The sequence below is a fragment of the Chiloscyllium plagiosum genome, chromosome 34 (genome assembly GCF_004010195.1).
Source record: "Chiloscyllium plagiosum isolate BGI_BamShark_2017 chromosome 34, ASM401019v2, whole genome shotgun sequence".
In the NCBI taxonomy this organism is placed as follows: Eukaryota; Metazoa; Chordata; class Chondrichthyes; order Orectolobiformes; family Hemiscylliidae; genus Chiloscyllium; species Chiloscyllium plagiosum.
In genome coordinates this window covers 17242317-17251969 of record NC_057743.1, presented here as the reverse complement: position 1 = coordinate 17251969, position 9653 = coordinate 17242317, and the positions used below count along the sequence as shown (strand labels likewise).

Genomic DNA, 9653 nt, shown 5'->3' with positions numbered 1-9653 from the left:
GGACAAATATTACCTCTAGTGACAGAGACGGCAATTATTTCTCACTGCCAAAATTGCTGACCCACTCCACACATCCCCAGGAGGCAGTTTTGCATCTATTGGGTTCGGCAGAGCTTGAGATGCCAAAATGAAATTGGGAATTATGATTTTACAAAGCAATACAATCACAAGCCTGTCTGTGATATCAACAGAGTGATTTGCACTGCTCCAGGCACCCGGGGTAACTGCTTCAGAGTATTCTCTTGAAGAAGTTTTTCGATAGAGGTAGGCCATAAATCAATCAAACGCTAACCAGTCAGTGTCAGAGGTGAAAACTGTTGGATTAGAGAAGAAAGGAGAGACAAACCAGAAGTGCAGACATAGAGTTCTGGCTATAAATCTTTTCCTAATCTAATTACAAATCCAGGAACAAAGTGTACTTTTTTGTGAAGAAGAATCAATGCAGAAAGGGAAGATTAAACAACGGCGTAGAAGTTTAATTTGGGCAGTTGAAAATGAGATCTGAATCCTGGCTGCAATTAAAATCCTGAACTCGACAGTTAATCCTTTGTTCTAGGTTCTGGCCTTCAGATGTGTACTTTCTGGTCTCTGCATTTCGTTCATCCTGAGGTTGTGGTTGCTTTAGCTATAGGTTTAAAATTTTAAAAGAGAACAGAAATTGCTGGAAAGACTCTGGCCGTATCTGTTCAGAGAAATCAGAGTTAAGGCTCCACGTTCAGTGGTCCATCCTCACAACCTCCAATGACCCTCTGAGGAAGAGTCACTGCACCTGAGACATTAACATTGATTTCTCTCCACAGATGCTGCCAGACCTGCTGAACTTTTCCAGCAATATCTGTTGTTGTTTCTGATTTTCAGCATCTGCAGTTCTTTCAGTATTTAATATGTTTAAAAATAGTCTTGCTTCAGCACTGTAACAAAACATTCTTTGAAGAGTTGAGAAGTTTCCAGCTTATGTGGACATAAAGAGATGGAGGAGGTTACTAAGGCCTATACCATGAAGAGAGGGAATATCGGGAGAGAAATGCATAATCTCTCCCAAAAAATTGGGGAATACAAATCCTTCTTAATAAATCCTTCCTCTGCCAATTCCCCATCCCTGTACCAAGCCTGGATGAGCAAAACTGAATGACCAATTCTGGGTTTGAATATTCTCATCCACATCCAAATGCACTATTTGACCAATGTTGACAATTTGAAGTGAACTCTACATCATTCAATGCAGTTGGGAGTTATCACAGAACTTATACCTAAATCTGGCTGCCAACACCTCTGCATTTCTCACAATGAGATGTAATAACATCAAATTCTCTTGCTGATCCTCAGTTTACAGAATCAAGCTACACTCCATCTACTAGTGAAAAGGCTCTGCATCAGTGACTATTGGGAGTTGAAACCTGTGCTTCACACCTTAACCTCAGAAAGGATGTTAGTGCCAGAAGAAATATTAGCCATAGCATTGTGAGTCTGAAAAATGATTGTGAATGTGATTTTCTTTTGGCAATCCTTTGTTTGATGTCTCAATTATTACAGACCAGAAACTCTCAGATAATCTCTTACTTGATTAGTTGATCAAAAAGAAATGACAATGGACAATACAACTGGCTTCACCACTTCTGGGTTGGGGAAAAGTAACAAGCAATGTTCTTTTGAATGCTTTCAGCCTTCTGAAAGTTCAAATCTGGAGATTTTGCTTGAGAACAGGAATTTGGCTTGGCTGCGATACCCCCTATCTAGATTAGAGTGGTGCTGGAAAAGCATAGCAGGTCAGGCAGCATCTGAGGAGCAGACACCTCCTGTGGTCAATAACCAACTAGTATTCATTGACAAGTTTCACAAAATCAATAATGGTATTATGGTGAGTTGGCAGCCATTGCCTTGCAACCCACCAAGGACCCAGTACTTATCAAGAGAGAGAACGAGGAAACTTAGCAAATACAATTGGTGATAGCAAAGTTGACTGGGTAGTTGCCTTAAATATCAAACACAAGCCGTAACCTCTTCTTTTCTGCTATTGAAATACACACAAATATACATGGAGTAGTAATCAGAGTAAAAATACATTTGCTGTTTGATTGCCTATAACCCAGAACTAATGTATTACCCTTGCTGACTGAGACCAGCCACTCAGAATGGATCAGAATTTGGGATTTTGCACACCCTACAATTCATTGGTCTATCAACCAAGCAAGGCACTTAACAGACTCATTCTGGTAGAGAACCTGGTGTCTGTATGCATTGCTGTGTTTAGGTTAACAGATTTCTGGATGTATATTTTAATATCTGCACATTCTCCCTGTGGATTTATGCTTAAGTGATAAATTTCTGGATAAACATACGCGCGTGTGTGTTTTGTGTGTTTGTGAGCATATATGTGTATGTGGTGTGTCTGCATGTGTGTGCTTGTGCTTGTGTGTATGCTTGTGATGTGAGTGTGCTTGTGATGTGTGTTTATGTAAACAGCCAGCTGAGAAAGCAAACAGAAAGCAGGATTTTTTACCAAAGTAGCTGTGAGGTGATAAATATATAAATATGGAAAATCTTCTTCCAGTTGCAGCAATAAATTAAATCATAATTATCTAATTTGGGATTTGTTCCAGTTACTCATATTTATTTTACTGATGTCTCATCGGGGATGTGGGAAAGTGAAGAGAGGTTTTTCTTCTCATCATCCCTCCCAGTAGTCAGTGTGCTTGAATCTCACTCGTCCTCTCTCTGATTGAAAACCTACAGTGATGAGGATGCTGAGGAGGGAAGGGCAGTGATGAGGCTGGTGAGGAGGGAAGGGCAGTGATGAGGATGGTGAGGAGGGAAGGACAGTGATGAGGCTGGTGAGGAGGGAAGGACAGTGATGAGGCTGGTGAGGAGGGAAGGACAGTGATAAAGATAGTGATGAGGATGGTGAGGAGGGAAGGACAGTGATGAGGCTGGTGAGGAGGGAAGGACAGTGATGAGGATGGTGAGGAGGGAAGGACAGTGATAAAGATGGTGAGGAGGGAAGGACAGTGATGAGGCTGGTGAGGAGGGAAGGACAGTGATGAGGATGGTGAGGAGGGAAGGACAGTGATGAGGCTGGTGAGGAGGGAAGGACAGTGATAAGGATGGTGAGGAGGGAAGGACAGTGATGAGGCTGGTGAGGAGGGAAGGACAGTGATAAGGATGGTGAGGAGGGAAGGACAGTGATGAGGCTGGTGAGGAGGGAAGGACAGTGATAAGGATGGTGAGGAGGGAAGGACAGTGATGAGGCTGGTGAGGAGGGAAGGACAGTGATAAAGATGGTGAGGAGGGAAGGACAGTGATGAGGCTGGTGAGGAGGGAAGGACAGTGATAAAGATGGTGAGGAGGGAAGGACAGTGATGAGGCTGGTGAGGAGGGAAGGACAGTGATAAAGATGGTGAGGAGGGAAGGACGAGGGAAGGTCAGTGAGGAGGATAGTGAGGGGGGAAGGGCAATGATGAGGATGGTGAGGAGGGAAGGTCAGTTCTGAGGAAGGTGAGGAGGGAAGGTCAGTACTCAGGATGGTGAGAGGGAAGGTCAGTGATGAAGATAGTGAGGGGAGAAGGTCAATTCTGAGGATAGTGAGGAGGAAAGGGCAATGATGTGGGTGGTAAGGAGGGGAGGGCACTATCTGAGGATGGTGAGGAGAAGGGATAGACTCTACACCCAGCTGCTGCTTGATACAACTAACTGCTGTGATCTTTTTAACAATGAAATAATAGGATGTGGGCATCACTGCCAAGGCAAGTATTCAATGCCCATTTCTCATTGTAGAGGTCAGCTGTTTCTGAATCACTGGAGTTAATGTGGTGCAGGTACATGCTCAATGTTGTTAGTTGGCAGTTGTGACCCAGCGACAATAAGGGAAAGGTTGGCAATACGGTTCCAAGTGAAGATTTTGGTGCCTTGGAGGAGAAGCTGCTGGATGTGTTCCCAAGTGCCTCCTGCTCTTGTCCTGAGGTGTCAAATTTGGGGAACATTGTCAAAGAAGCCTTAGAAAGTTGCTCTAGCGTGTTTTGCGGGTGGTGCACAACACGAACAAAGTGTACTAGTGGTATAAAGTGTTGATTCATTCAAATGTAAACTAGATTTCTTTTAGAAAATGTGTATCTTATTTTCTCTTGAGGTTTTTGGCAACATTCCCAGCTCCCTTACGTACAGACAGCTGTGCCAGGTTTCATTTGTAAATAGTGAAGGGATTGCTCCTAAGCTTGACAGAAAACAGCTGGCCTCTTAATCCTTCCTCGGCAACCAACCTTGAATCACATTACCTGAGAATCTGAGTCCAGGTCAAAGTGTTAGAAGATGCTCTCCATGTTTATGGAGAATGAAGAAATGGAAACATTAAAGTCACAACTCTGTAATAAAGTCCCTTTTGTCCGGTAACCTGACAGCATTTCAATGATAATTCCAACATATTTCTTTGCTCCAGCATTGATGATCATGTTTTTAGCAGCTTCTCTTGGGTTCCATTCTCTGGAAGTTCTTCTTTAATAATCTCTGACTCCCTATCTCCTCTTCTTCTAGGATCCTCCTTATGACCCAACTCTTTAACCATGCTTTTCATCACCTCTCCTAACATGTCTTTCTTTCACTTAGCTTCCACTCTTTCTTTACACCCCTATGAAGCACCTCGGTGCATTTTTCTGATGATAAAAGGGCCACATAAATTCAAGTTGTTGTTAACCCTTTAACCAGGCTGAAATGTTCCTCAAAATCAACTTGATAAAAAGTAATGGTAACATCACAATGCTCCAAGCAACTGGTGGCCAGAGCTGGAATTAGTTACTGTTCAATATGAGATGTTATAACATTGACTTTCCTGAGATGAAAATTTCCTTGTGTCAATGTGAAAAGAAAGGTGAAATAATAAAACATTTGTCCACCAAAGCAGACACATCCAGGCGACAGTGAAACTTTAGACACGATAAGTCCGCTGTTAAACCATAGTATTCTACCCCGAACAAACTGAGAAAAACAATGTCCAGAAAATTCACCACTGACTCCTGAAGACAATCAAGTCGTAGGATACTGCAGTGGCACTTAATTCCTTGTATTCACAGCAAATTGTAACTGAAATATCCTTTCTTAAGAGATTGCTAAATTCCCATTCATTCGATTATAGCAATTTCTTATCAATCTTATTTTTAGGTACCTTTTTCCAAACCAATCATATAATAATTACATACAAAGTGATTTTATTCACAAACATACCCCATCTTCTATTTTCTTTCCTATTCTGAAGATGTTAGCTTTTGCTAAGGTGTAACTGCCCTGTAATTGTGGCTCAGTGGTTAGCACTGCTGTCTCACAGCACCAGAGACCCAGGTTTGATTCCTGCCTCAGGCAAGTGTCTGTGTGGAGTTTGCACATTTTCCCTGTGTCTGCATGGGTTTCCTCCCACAATCCAAAGATGTGCGGGTCAGGTGAATTGGCCATGCTAAATTGCCCCATAGTGTGAGTTGCATTATTCAGGGATAAATATAGGGTAGGGAAATGGGTCTTGTTGGGTTACTCTTCAGAGGGTTGGTGTGGACTTACTGGGCCAAAGAGCCTGTTTCCATATTATAGGGAGTCTAATCCTTAAAATACCATATGGAAATTGAAAAGATCCTAAAAGAACAAGCACAGCAATTGATAAAATTAAGAGATTAGATCATGAGGAGCAATTCCATTCTTTTGATCATGTTTTTACTGAAAAAAAGTGAAGATTGTGAGTTGGCATGATTTGTTGTTAACATTCGACAGACACCAGATAATGTGGACAATGACTTATTGTGTCCAGTTCTTGTCACCCTGCTATAGGAAGGATATTATTAAATTGGAGATGGTTCAGAAAAGATTTACCAGAATGTTGTTGGAACTGGAGGGTTTGAGTTGTAAGGAGGGGCTGAATAGGCTGGGACATTTTTCACTGGAGCATAGGAGGTTGATGGGTGACCTTATAGAGGTTTATAAAATCATGAGGGGATTAGATAAGTTGAATCACAAAAGTCTTTTCCCTAGGATTGGGGAGTTCAAAACTAGAGGGTATATTTTAAAGGTGAAAGGAGAAAGATTTAGAAGGGGCCTGAGGGTAACTTTTTCAGAGGGTGGTTCATATGTGGAATGAACTGCTAGAGGAAGTGATCGATGCAGGTACAATTTACAACATCAGAAGATATTTGGACAGGTACATAAATAGGAAAGGTTTAGAGAGAGATGGGTCAAACACAGGCAAATGGGACTAATTTGGGAAACTTTGTCTGCATGGACAAGTGGGACCAAAGGGTCTGTTTCTGTGCTGCGTGATTCTATGACTCTATGCTGCTTCATTTTTGTCCAGACTCGTAGAAGTACATGTGGCATGTCATTGAATGAGAAAAACTCAAAGCAATCAGTATAATATTTTAGCAAGCAAATTATAAATCAATGAAACAGGCTGCCTAGGGAGATGGTGAAAGCATAAAGTGTTGATTTATTTAAATGCAAATTAGATTTCTTGCAGAAAATGATATTTTGGGATGCAGCACAATGGTTATTTGAGACCTAGCTTTTGGTATGTGTGATTTGCTTAGTTCCCAAAGCTCTCCACCACTGTTGAATTTTCTCTCCTCACATCTGAGTCTGTTGCAGACTAATTGATATAGATTGATTGTGATGGCCAGTCAAAAAGTCCATTGTTCTTACAGCATGAAACTACCAGGATAGCACAAGGCAAACTAGACAAAAACCCTAATCTTTTATCACCCTGCAATTCTCATATTTGTAAATGGCCTCTCTGTGGCACCTCAAACAAATTGTTGTAGGAGTCATACACTAATCTCAAAAGTATCTGGTAGAGCAGCAGAAAGAAATCAGGGAGGACTACAAGCTGTAAACTGACGTCAGCAATAAAATAGCTGCTCCAGCCTTGTTCTCAGGGTTCACGATGTTATCTGAACTCTAGGATCGCCTTGAAAACACTGCCTGCTTCCTATTGCTTTGAATGTCATACTAACTATAGCAGTAATCTTGAGGTGTCGGTCCTGCTGTTAAATCCACAAATATTTTGCAATCTATTTGTGAAATTATTGAAAGCAGCTTGGGCGGCACAAATAATGTCAAGGAGCTTTTAATTATTCTAGTTTTGGGAGAGAATGTCTACACAGATTTGGGAAATGGCACACAAAATACAGTTGGCATGGATAGCTTTTGTATCATCCAACATTTCTGATGACGTGCTGCATTCTTCCCAGTAACTTTATCAATTTACGGGCTGATGATAGCTTTGGCAACTTAACGAGACAGCTTCTCAAGTTCACTGTCAGGCTTCAGTCGTGATGCTGACTGGATGAGTATTACACAAAATACTGTATCGTGAATTAACCAAATATGGTGAACGCAGACAGATGCTGTCCTGCCCAATGTTGAGTTTGCTACCATCAATGTGAAAGGGCAGGTGGCACTTTATTCATAAAGTGTTTTGTTCCAAGGAACTCAAAGAGCCTTGAAGATCCACCAGAGTTTCTAAATTCCTTTAGCAATAGAAGTTTGATGAGGCGTTACATGCCTGTTTGTGGACTCTTTTATATACACCTAACAAAACTTGCATCTTTCCAGCTCCTTTCCAAATGTCAGGACGTTCCAAAGCACAGTGAAATATTTGATGAAGTTTACTTACTGTTGTAATGTCGGAAATGTGACAGCAATGGTCCTACAAGCTGCAATGTGATAAATGAATTGACAATCTATGGCTAACAAATTATGGCTCAGAACAACTCCCTTGTTATTATTCAAATAATGTCATTGGACCACTATGTCCAGCTGAGAGGCAGGCATGTTAATGTCTCATTCAAATCTTTCTAGCAATCCTTTCAGTGCTATGCTAGATTGTCAGCCTGGATATCCTCACCATAAATCTCAATCCCTTCTCTCGCAGAAGCACATTCTTAAATCTGTCCCTTCCAATGATTTCCCATTAAATTATTCAGCATAGCAATTCACTTCAGATAAAAGACAGTTTTGTCTGAGCCCCTGTCTTACTTTAACCTTCTTAATGTTGTGTCAATTGACCTTGAACTTTTCAAACATGGGAGTGATATCCTGGTATCAACTTTGCTAATTTTCTTGAAAATCTCAGAATCATAGAAGGGTTGCATTGCAGATCCAATGGGTAGCTGCTGACTATAGGGAGACACCAATGGCTGAGCCAAATGGGTAGAAAATTGATGATTGGAATTCAGTTGAGAGAAAGTCAAAGTCAGGCACCTCGAAATGGAGTCACGTAGAAATTTCAACACAGAAGCAATCTGATCCATGTTACAGCCGTCATTATAATCCCATGCAACCTCTCTATTCACACGTGCCTTTGTCCTTCAATGATTCTGCGAAGGTTAACATTCTCTGCTACAATAACTCTGGTAACATATTTCACAGCCTCACAACTCTCTGCAAAAAAAAAGGTTCTCTCTCTTCTCCGTTTCTCACGTGTAACCTTGTAGCTGTGCTCCCATTGTACTGATCCCATTAATGGCACCCATCCAGAGCAAGCTTACCAGGGAGTGGTTGGGGTGGAGGTGACTGCTGGGAGAATTAGGCAGGAGCACTCATGTTAGATTCCCAATGTCAGGAAAATTGTATGCAGGGAATGGGACAGGACCTGGTATGATCTCATAACTGCCTGGAGTAGATAACCAATCTGTACAGATGTGTTGTGACACACCTCTGGAGCAGGTGGGACTTGAACCCAGGCCTCTGAGGCAGGGAAACTAACCCCTACTGTGGCAAAACAGCCCTAAAACTTGCAGGAAAGTGATTAAGGAGCCACTTCAGGACAATTATCCCAGTGTCCTTTGAAGACTGGTCAGTTGGTGGGCTTCCCTTATATGCGGTCACGCTGCTTGATCAAGGAACCCAGCATCAGGTGGAATCCCAAATCTTCCTCTGCCCTTTTCTCCTATCCTCTATTCCTCCTATCCTACCCTCACCCACCTACATCTAGGATCCAGTCTCAGTTCTGGGGCTGGGCAGCCAGTGGCATTATCTTCAATGCTGAAAATGTGTTGCTGGAAAAGCGCAGCAGGTCAGGCAGCATCCAAGGAGCAGGAGAATCGACGTTTCGGGCATGAAACCTTCTTCAGGAATGAGGAAAGTGTGTCCAGCAGGCTAAGATAAAAGGTAGGGAGGAGAGACTTGGGGGAGGGGTGTTGAAAATGCGATAGGTGGAAGGAGGTCAAGGTGAGGGTGATAGGCCGGAGTGGGGGTGGGGGCGGAGAGGTCAGGAAGAAGATTGCAGGTTAGGAAGGCGGTGCTGAGTTCGAGGGTTGGGACTGAGACAAGGTGGAAGGAGGGGAAATGAGGAAACTGGAGAAATCTGAGTTCATCCCTTGTGGTTGGAGGGTTCCTAGGCGGAAGATGAGGCGCTCTTCCTCCAGCAGTCATGTTGCTATGGTCTGGCAATGGAGGAGTCCAAGGACCTGCATGTCCTTGGTGGAGTGGGAGGGGGAGTTGAAGTGTTGAGCCACGGGGTGGTTGGGTTGGTTGGTCCGGGTGTCCCAGAGGTGTTCTCTGAAACGTTCCGCAAGTAGGCAGCCTATCATCCGTCGTCATTTCCGCCACCTCCAAACGGACCCCACCACGATGGATATATTTCCCTCCCCTCCCCTATCAGCGTTCCGAAAAGACCACTCCCTCCG

General features: G+C 42.8%; 1 protein-coding gene across 1 annotated transcript in view; it reads right to left on the bottom strand.

Annotated features, from left to right (window-relative positions):
* The window catches only part of LOC122540239 (podoplanin-like), a 29595-nt gene that overhangs the window by 8823 nt on the left and 11119 nt on the right, over positions 1-9653 (bottom strand). The window lies entirely within an intron of this gene.